The following is a 10,722-nucleotide window of genomic DNA, read 5'->3' as shown; positions in this document are numbered from 1 at the left end:
AAAGCTGCATGCTAAGATTAAATCTAGACTTGGTTTCTTCTACCATAATCGTTCCTCTTTAACCCCAGCTGCCAAACTAAGCCTGATTCAGATGACCATCCTATCCATGCTAGATTACGGAGACATAATTCATAGATCATCAGGTAAGGGTGCTCTCAAGCAGCTAGATGTGCTTCACCATTCGGCCATCAGATTTCCCACCAATGCTCCTTATAGGACACATCAATGCACTCTATACTCCTCTGTAAACTGGCCATCTCTGTATACCTGTCGCAAGACCCATTGGTTGATGCTTACTTATAAAACCCTCTTAGGCCTCACTTCCCCCTATCTGAGATACCTACTGCAGCCCTCATTCTCCACATACGACACCCGTTCTGCCAGTCACATTCTGTTGAAGGTCCCCAAAGCACACACATCCCTGGGTAGCTCCTCTTTTCAGTTCGCTGCAGCTAGCAACTGGAACGAGCTGCAAAAAACACTCAAACGGGACAGTTTTATCTCCGTCTCTTCATTGAAAGACTCAATCATGGACACTCTTACAGACATTTGTGGCTGCTTCGCGTGATGTATTGTTGTCTCTACCTTCTTGCCCTTTGTGCTGTTGTCTGTGCTCAATAATGTTTGTACTATGTTTTGTGCTGCTACCATGTTGTGATGCTGCCCTATTGTGTTGCTACCATGTCATGTTGTGTTGCTACCATGCTATTTTGTTGTCTTAGATCTACCTTTATGTAGTCTTGTGGTGTCTCTCTTGTCGTGATGTGTATTTTGTCCTAGATATGTATTTTATATTTTGAATCCCGTCCCCGCAGGGGGCCTTTTGCCTTTTCGTAGGCCGTCATTGTAAATAAGAACAGACTTGCCTAGCTAAATAAACGTTCAATAGAAAATAGATAAATACAATCGTGGCTTGGGGACAATGTTGTGGCTGGGACTGTTGTGAATCAATCTATAGAGTAAACTGAAGCATGCAAACACCCAATATTTCCTGTGCAAATAGGCCTTTTTTACTTGATTTGAATTAAAGTTTCCCTCCCAGTGCATAAACAATGTGCTTTTCCATCGTGCATGTTTCACAGTGTGGATGTATTGAATCTGATTATTTTATTTAAAACTATTTTGTGACATCTAGTGGCCAATATAAAATATTTTTTATTACGAGTCTGCTCCCATATACCCGCCAGGAACATCACTGTCCTTCCACACAAGACCGTATTTGAATGGATTCTAATTGTACACAGACTGTTTCTGAAATAAATAATACAGCAGAATGCATACTGCAGTTTTCTGAAAATAAATTCTGTAGAAAATATTGAGTGATAGACAAACACTTGATTTGATATTTACAGTTATAGCCAGACATGTTTTAATTGCAGTGCCTTCAGAAAGTGTTATGGTGTTACAACCTAAATTTAAAATGGATTAAATCTGGGGGGTTTTCTCACCCATCTACACATAATACCCTATAACGACAAAGTGAAAACGTGCTAATATTTTGAAAATGAAATACAGAAATATCTCCGTTACATAAGTAGTCAATATTTTGTAGAAGCACCTTTTTTTCCCAAGAGCTTTCCACATCTGGATTGTGCAACATTTGCCCATTATTATTTTCAAAATTCTTCAAGCTCTGTCAAATTGGTTGTTGATCGTTGCTACACAACCATTTGCAGGTCTTGCCATAGAAAACTGTAACTCAACCACTCAACATTCACTGTCTTCTTGGAAAGCAACTCCTATGTAGATTTGGCCTTGTGTTTTAGGTTATTGTCCTGCTGAAAGGTGAATTCATCTCCCAGTGTCTGGTGGAAAGCAGACTGAACCAGGTTTTCCTACAGGGTTACTTATTTTCACTCTCAATTAGGTTAGTACTGTAGAGTAACTACAATGTTGTTGATCCATCCTCAGTTTTCTCCTATCACAGCCATTAAACTCTGTAACTGTTTTAAAGTCACCATTGGCCTCATTTAGAAATCCCAGAGTGTTTTCCTTCCTGTCTGGCAACTGAGTTAGGAAGGAAGCCTGTGACTTTGTAATGACTGGGTGTAATGATACACAATCCAAAGTGTAATTAATAAATTCCCCATGCTTAAAAGGATATTCAATGTCTTTTAGACATTTTTTACCCATCTACCAGTAGGTGCCCTTTGCGAGGCATTGAAAACCTCCCTGGTCTTTGTTGAATCTTGTGTTTGAAATTCCCTGCTGGACTGAGGGATCTTATAGTATGTGTGGGGTACAGAGATGAGGTAGTCATTCAAAAATGTTAAACACTATTATTGCATACAGATGCGTCCATGCAACTTATTATGTGACTTGTTAAGCACATTTTTACTCCTGAACGTATATAGGTTTGCCATAACAAAGGGGTTGGATACTTATTGACTCTAATTCAGCTGTTCATTTTTAATTAATTTGTAAACAATTGGAAAACGTAATTCCACTGTGGCATTATGGGGTATTGTGTGTAGGCCAGTGGCACGGTCAACTCAATTTAATCCATCTTAAATTCAGGCTGTAACACAACAATGTGGAAAAAGTCAAGGGGTGTGAATAGGCACTGTAATTATTGCAGAATTTGCAAACAACCCTCAATGAGTATCCTATTTGTGAAAACAACCTTGTTTTTTCAAGTTATTCTGAGTCCTCTGTTTGTTTACACAATCAAATGTAGTGAGAAAAACATAATAATATAAAGACATGTAACTTTCCAACAAAATAAGTATTACAGACATGAATTATGACTTATCATATTCAGTATTTATGTTGGTGCACATATGTCCCTGTGACACCGTCCCAATAAGAAGAAAAAAAATTGAATCAATAAGACATATACTTGTGAAAATATTCCACTGGGCTCCAGAGCTATTACCATATAACCATTTAGGGCCCAGCTGATAGTCTGTCCTCACTTTCAGATTTAAACCAGTTTACGAAATCCATTATGCTAAGCCTGAACACTAGTGGAAATGATGAATGATTACGAAATACATAATCTCCGGTGGTACCATCATTGCAATATGACAGCCAAATTTCATTCATCCTATCAAATCTTTCCTTATTTAAGAAAGAAAATGACTGGCCCAGTAATCAGATATACAGCAGGGCTGTCTCCAGGAGTTAAGCCAACTTCCATTAGGCTTTTAACCTCTCTCACATTTTAGTAAAATGCATGCACATAGAGATACAAGTGTGTTCCCCATGTCTGACCATTCATAGTTTTGACATCCCTTTTGCTTGAATCACTCTCAAATGGTCAAAATATTTTGTAAAATATTATCTTCCAGTAATGGTTGTTTGAAACATTGCTGCCTTATAAGTGGTTTATATAGCTGCATGCTACTTTCCTTGAAACCACATTGTATAAAACCATATCTGGCTAAAGAAAAATAGGTAATGCTATGAAAGATAAGATTTGTTTTCAACAGATAAATTAGTGACCTATCTTATTAGGTGTTTTGGGTCAATAATAACCACTCAGACATTCAACATAAACTCAAAGAGATGTCATTTTGGCACCAATCTTAATTCACCAGCCATGAGATAAATATAAAATCATCAGTCTCTCATTTATCGATCAAAATGAGCATATTCTTTTTTTTCTCTCTCTTGAGATGTTCCTCTCCTGTTACATAAACATCAACAGGAGGTGAGAGAAACAGAGAGGGCTTAACATCTATTACTGTTTGTTCTCAATGCATGTCCAATGTTCTTCCAATCTTTGATGCATTATAGGTATAATTGAAAATTAGTAGTACATATTTTTTGGGGAGGGTAATTTATCATGGTTCATTGTTCCACGCTGACACTTTAGCCCTGTCTCTAACAAGGCGTTGGTAGCTCGAGGGTTGAGCCATGGAGAGCAATTATGCTGTAGTGATGCATTTTCACTGCTTTGTTGCTAATTGTGGCCTCCCTTCTATTGAATTGTGAGTCGAGTAAAAGAGCTTGTTGGCTCGATGCAGGAGAGCTGCCTGGGCCGCTCTCGCCATTATCAAAGATACTCTTGATCTTTTCAAAAGCAGGAAATAGATTTTCTCCCTGTTCAACAGCAAAAAAAGTAATTTGCAATGCGTCCATTAGTTCTTCATTAAAGCAAGATTAAATTGCACTGCAAATCACATCTGCCTTTCAATGATTAAAGGGTGGCATTTTTGGGGCCAAAACGAATTACTAGTCAAAATGAATGGGAATGAAAAAACAGACATGTTTTTACATTAGATAGTGTGGCCTGTAATTAGATTCAGGCTAATTCCACTATTTCTGCTTCTTTAATGAGAAGAGACTGTCCTCATCTTTTTGTCTCTTTTTGTAGGCCATGCTAACAGCTCCAAATGTATCATTTTGATAACACAGCGTTTACATAAATTCATTTTTCTAGTTACCTGCCACAAGTGCCAAATCTGTGAGGGATGGAATTCTTATTCAATACTCAATGAGGGGATGGGGGTGGGTGGTGGGTAGTTATTTGCTGGATTTTTGTTGTTATTCTATAAAAACCTGACAATTATTTATTGAGAAGAGCATGTAGTTGCACTGATTTGTTGTCAGCTGACATTTGGAGCTGGGATATCAGTTGGTCTTCTACTACTTCAACTCTCTAGTCTCTACTCCTAAAAATGACACATTTATAACATGAAAGCTGTTCAATAGTGAAGGCTGTACACCTTTACTGTTTGTCCAATTCAGACCATCTCTGACTCTGTGGTCTTAAATGTTACACATTAGCTTGCTCTTCTAAATGAAGAAAATGCCATTGGGGCAAGGATTGTCAGATTAATGTAAGACCCCAGAGCAACCCAGGGACACAAACAGGATTTAATATGTTCAAGAGAAGCACACCTCCCTGGCCTGTAATGCATCATAGAAAAATTACGAGGATGTAAGCATAACATGCTTATGTCAGATATGCCTGATTTTTGTGAGACTTAAAGTGCAGAGTATACATCAAATTAACATGTCTGCATTTGTAAAGTTAAACATCTTGCAATCAGAGATGAGTCAATAATGATCTCAACTTTAGCTTTTACTTATAGTATGAACCTAGTATTTCAAAATACATTTAGTAAGTTCTCAACTGATTACTCCTCTGAAAAATGTTTGCTCCCCAACATTTCCACATGCAATGCGTTTTCAGAAGACCAGACGTCCTTTCCTTGCAAAAAATATATGCAGTAGCACTAATTTTTAAGCACAGGAATCGTTCTATTTCTGCTGAAGTGAGATTTTGCTCCACAGCCCGTAGTCGTTCCAGAAATTCAAACCTCATAACATTTCAGCCAAAGCTTATACTAAGCTTGTTAGTATTTCTGATGCAGTAGGTGATATGGCCGCTGCATTACCATAAATCAGCAGAATTAACTATGATCTTCAACAGCATGTTTAAAACTGTCTGACAGAAGTTTGCAATATGCTGCACAGAATATTATGATAACAAGCCATAATAAATGTTTAGAATCTACTTTGGGCCAGGGTTCAAATGCATTCTATATTATTGCTTTTTCTCCCCCACCCCCCAAAAAACTGTTCCACAATCATGACCAAGTGACAGATGGACACTTAACTATTAATATAAGAAAATGGTTTGGGTCAAGAAAAACTCTCCAAGAACATAGAAATATTCTTCATGCAATTTTCTCCACATAGTGAAATGAATGAATCAACTGTAACAATTGAGGAAGTTCCTCTGTTATACCTTATACCTAATAAAGCAGTGTTAAAATCACTACTACTGTGTGGCTGCATACCAGGAAAGTATTCAAGCTTTGAAAAATATTCAAGTTATGTCTCAAGGCAACTTTAGACACGAGGAAATTAATATGGTATACTATCAGAAAATACCAAGGTCATTCTTTGAAAGGGTTACCAGCTTTATAGGATTCCTTTGTTGACACATACAGTACATATCATATTGGGATTAGCATTCCATTTGCAGGGACAAAGGTCTCTTTGAAACCCCAGAATCTATAGTGGAGGTGCCCAGCCAGAAAATAACATACTTAAACACCAATGGATTTCATAAGTACCTTACCAAGGATCAGTGCAGACAGTCTGAAACACATGACTAAACAATGCATGTCAAATATATTTATGGGTAAGGTTATGTATGCTGTTTGCTGGGGAAAACAGAAAAGTATTTAGTATCTGAATAATGACTGGTGTGAATAGGAGATCACATCGTATGATCTTCTGTAACTTTACCATGTCCTCTAAGAGTGCAGACCGAACACAGAAGTGTATGCACGCATGACTATAAGTTGCTTTGGATAAAAACATCTGCTATATGGCATATATTATTATTATTATTAGCAGTCATTGGATGGTAGAGTGACTGAGTAATGGTTGCACTTTGATTTATAATGAGTAAATAGCAACATTTTTCAGTGCATTGTTTTGTGCAAACAGTCATAACACAAGATTCAGTAAGCAACAACAGTAATATTACTCTGGTGTTGTGGAGCACCAAGACTGTGTTTATATTACACTACAGGTGAAAAGTTTTAGAACACCAACTAATTCAAGGGTTTTTCTTTATTTTTACTAATTTCTACATTGCAGAATAATAGTGAAGACATCAAAACTATGAAATTACACATATGGAATCATTTAGTAACCAAAAAAGTGTTAGACAAACCACATTTATTTTATATTTGAGGTTCTTCAAATAGCCACCATTTGCCTTGATGACCGCTTTGCACACTCTTGGCATTCTCTCAACCAGCTTCACCTGGAATGCTTTTCTAACAGTCTTGAAGGAGTTCCCACATATGCTGAGCACTTGTTGAAGCTTTTCCTTCACTCAGAGGTCCGACTCATCCCAAACCATCTAAATGTGGTTGAGGTCAGGGGATTGTGGAGGCCAGGTCATCTGATGTAGCACTCCATCACTCTCCTTGGTAAAAATAGCCCTTATACAGCCTGGAGGTGTGTTGCATCATTGTCCTGTTGAAAAACAAATGATAGTTTCACTAAGCCCAAACCAGATTGGATGGCGTATCGCTACAGAATGCTGTGGTAGCCATACTGGTTAAATGTGCCTTGAATTATAAATAAATCACAGAAAGTGTCACCAGCAAAGCACCCCCACACCATAACACCTCCTCCTCCATGCTTTATGCACACCATGTCTCCCCCACCGCGTCTCACAAAGACACAGTGTTTGGAACCAAGAATCTCACATTTCCAGCGGTCTAATGTCCATTGCTCGTGTTTCTTGGCACAAGCAAGTCTCTTCTTATTATTGTTGTCCTTTAGTAGTGGATCCTTTGCAGCAATTTGACCATGAAGGCCTGATTCACAGTCTCCTCTGAACAGTTGATGTTGAGATGTGTCTGTTACTTACTCTGTTACTTACTCTGTGAAGCATTTATTTGGCCTGCAATTTCTGAGGCTGGTAACTCTATTGAACTTGTCCTCTGCAGCAGAGACTCTAGGTCTTCCTTTCCTGTGGCGGTCCTCATGAGAGCCAGTTTCATCATAGCGCTTGATGGTTTTTGCGACTACACTTCAATTTTTCACATTGACTGACCTTCATGTAATTTCTCTTTGCGACAGTTAATAATTAATCCAATCTCTGAACTGTGTTAAAATGAAATACAATGCCTTCAGAAAGTATTCATACCCCTTGACTTATTCCACATTTTGTTGTGTTACAGCCTGAATTAAAAATCTATTTCAATTGATATTTTCTGACCTAACTACACACAACACCCAATAAAGTGAAAACATGTTTCTAGACATTTTTGCACATTTCTTGAAAATGAAATACAGAAATATCTCATTCACATAACTATTCACTCCCGAGTCCATACTTTGTAGAATCACCCTTGGGCGTCGATTACTGCTGTGTATTTTTTGGGTCTCTAAGAGCTTTTATTCTTAACAAAATCTATTCAAGCTCTGACAAGTTGGACAGCCATTTTCAAGTCTTGCCATAGATTTAAGTCAAAACTGTAACTATGTCACTCAGGAACATTCAATGTGGTCTTGGTAAGCATCTCCAGTGTAGATTTGGCCTTGTGTTCTAGGTTATTGTCTGGCTGAAAGGAGATTTCTTCTCTCAGTGTCAGTTGGAAAGCAGACTGAACCAGGTATTCCTCTAGGATTTTGCATGTTTATAGCTGTATTCTGTTTTTTTATTTAAAAAAAACCCTCCCTAGTCCTTGCCGATGACAAATGCCTATAAAGTGATGCAGCACCGCCATGCTTGAAAATATCAAGCGTGGTACTCAGTGATGTGTTGTGTTGATTTGCAATAAACATAATGCTTTGTATTCAGGACCAAAAGTTCATTTCTTTGCCACATTTTTTGCAGTATTACTTAAGTGAGTTGTTGCAAACAGGATGCATGTTTTGGAATATTTTAATCTGTTCAGGCTTCCATCTTTTCACTCTGCCGTCATTTAGGTTAGTCTTTGAGGAGTAAATACAATGTTGTTGATCCATTCTCAGTTCTCATATCACAACCATTAAACTCTGTAACTGTTTTCAAATCACCATTGGCCTCATGGTGAAATCCCTGAGCAGTTTCCTTCCTCTCCGGCAACTGAGTTAGGAAGGACGCCTGTATCTTTGTAGTGACTGGGTGTATTGATACACCATCCAAAGTGTAATTAATGACATCACCATGCTCAAAAGTATATTCAGCGTCTGCTTTTTTTTTTTTTTTTTTTTACAGATCTACCTTTCGTTTCCCTCTTTGCTAGGCATTGAAAAACATTCCTGGTCTTTGTGGTTGAATTTGTGCTTGACATTCACTACTCTATTGAGGGACCTTACAGATAATTGTATATGTGTGGTACAGAGATGGGGTAGTTATTCAAAAATCATGTTAACCACTATTAATAAACACGGAAAGAGTCCAAGGAACTTATGTGATTTGTAAAGTCAAGTTTACTCCTGACCTTATTTAGGCTTGCCATAACAAAGGGGTTGGATACTTATTGACTCAAGACATTTCAGCTTTTAATTTAAAAACAATTCTACAAATTCTACAAATGTTTTGTCTTTTGTTTTAGTATGGTCAGGGTGTGAGTTGGGTGGGTTATCTATGTTAGTTTTTCTATGATTTGCCATTTCTGTGTTTGGCCTGGTATGGTTCTCAATCAGAGGCAGCTGTCAATCGTTGTCCCTGATTGAGAACCATATTTAGGGAGCCTGGTTTCTATTGTGTTTTGTGGGTGGTTGTTTTCTGTCTTTGTGTGTCTGCACCAGACAGAACTGTTTCGGTTGTTTTCTTTGTTATTCAGTGTTCAGTTTACATTAAAAAAAGATGAACACGCACCACGCTGCGCATTGGTCCTCACCTTCTTCCACCGACGACCGTTACAACAAACAAAATTCCCCTGTCATTATGGGGTATTGTATGTAGATCAGTGACACATGATCTAAATTCAGTACATTTTAAATTCAGGTTATAAAAACAAAATATGGAAAAAGTAAAGGGGTGTGAATACTTTCTGAAGACAATGAGCTGTAAGATAACTTATTGCTTGGGTTGGTTTTTCTACACAGTGTTATCTTTTAATATGAAATATTCAAGCTATACCATAGGACAAATGAATAGAAATTGTTTTATGTCTGTAATTAGAGAAATGAAGTGGGGAGGGACTAATGATTAAACGGAAAGCAAAGCATCTCGTGAAATGTGTGAGAAATGATCCTAATGTGACATATATGCGACTTTAATGCAAACCAAATTTGGCTCTGTTGTTTAAATTTTTATTTTATTTATTTATCTAGGCAAGTCAGTTAAGAACAAATTCTTATTTACAATGACAGCCTAGGAACAGTGGGTTAAATGCCTTGTTCAGGGGCAGAACGACAGATTTTTACCATGTCAGCTCGGGGATTCAATCTTGCAACCTTTTGATTACTAGTCAAACGCTCTAACCACTAGGCTACCTGTAATAAGAAGTTTCCCAGAATTAGTTTACATTTGCAGAAAATTGCAAAAGGCTAGTACTTGTATCTATGAATTTCATTTGAGCATAAGCAAAAACCCCTCATACATTATTTGGTTACGTTCCATCACTAGGAGAAATACCATAATGCACTGCAAATTCTATGCATGTTAATAATACATAGACATCCACCTGCTTTCAGATAAAATTAGTTTAATTTTCTGTTGCCCAGTGCCTGGTTGGCCTTTCATAAATTACTTATGCACAGCCATTATTAAAATAGAGGGAAAGCAAATTAGAAAGTCTTCCTATCTCCACTGGATTTAGCCAAGCCAGGGCTGTAGCTAACACAGTCAGCATTTCTCTCTGAAATTCTGCTCTCCTGAAAATCCTCCCCTCATCTCTGCATTTCTATTTTGTTGTAGGAGCTGTGACCCTGTGTTTACTAAATTGACCTAAATCGTTTTACGATGACAAGTGTAATGGAATTTTCAGACTTCTTCAATGTGTGTATTAGAATGTATTTGTCGCTGGACTCAAACTTATTTTTGCTGTACAACGTGTCCTGTGTTGTTGCAAGAGACAATAACAAAAGCTCAATAGTTGAAAGATATCAATCTGAAATGGAACCTGGAACGCTTGTAGCTCTGCAGAGGATAATAACAACTTGTTAGAAAAATAATAAGTGTTGGAATAGGGTCAGATACAGAGTGCTTTTACAAGCATTGCACTGAAATATGATTATTTTAGAAAAAATAATCTGTAGTCAAGTTAACATTGGGTGGTACGAGCTGTACATTTGCTTTGGTTACAGTTA

Source organism: Oncorhynchus tshawytscha, linkage group LG05 (genome assembly GCF_018296145.1).
Source record: "Oncorhynchus tshawytscha isolate Ot180627B linkage group LG05, Otsh_v2.0, whole genome shotgun sequence".
Lineage (NCBI taxonomy): Eukaryota > Metazoa > Chordata > Actinopteri > Salmoniformes > Salmonidae > Oncorhynchus > Oncorhynchus tshawytscha.
Note: the sequence above shows the minus strand (reverse complement) of the source record.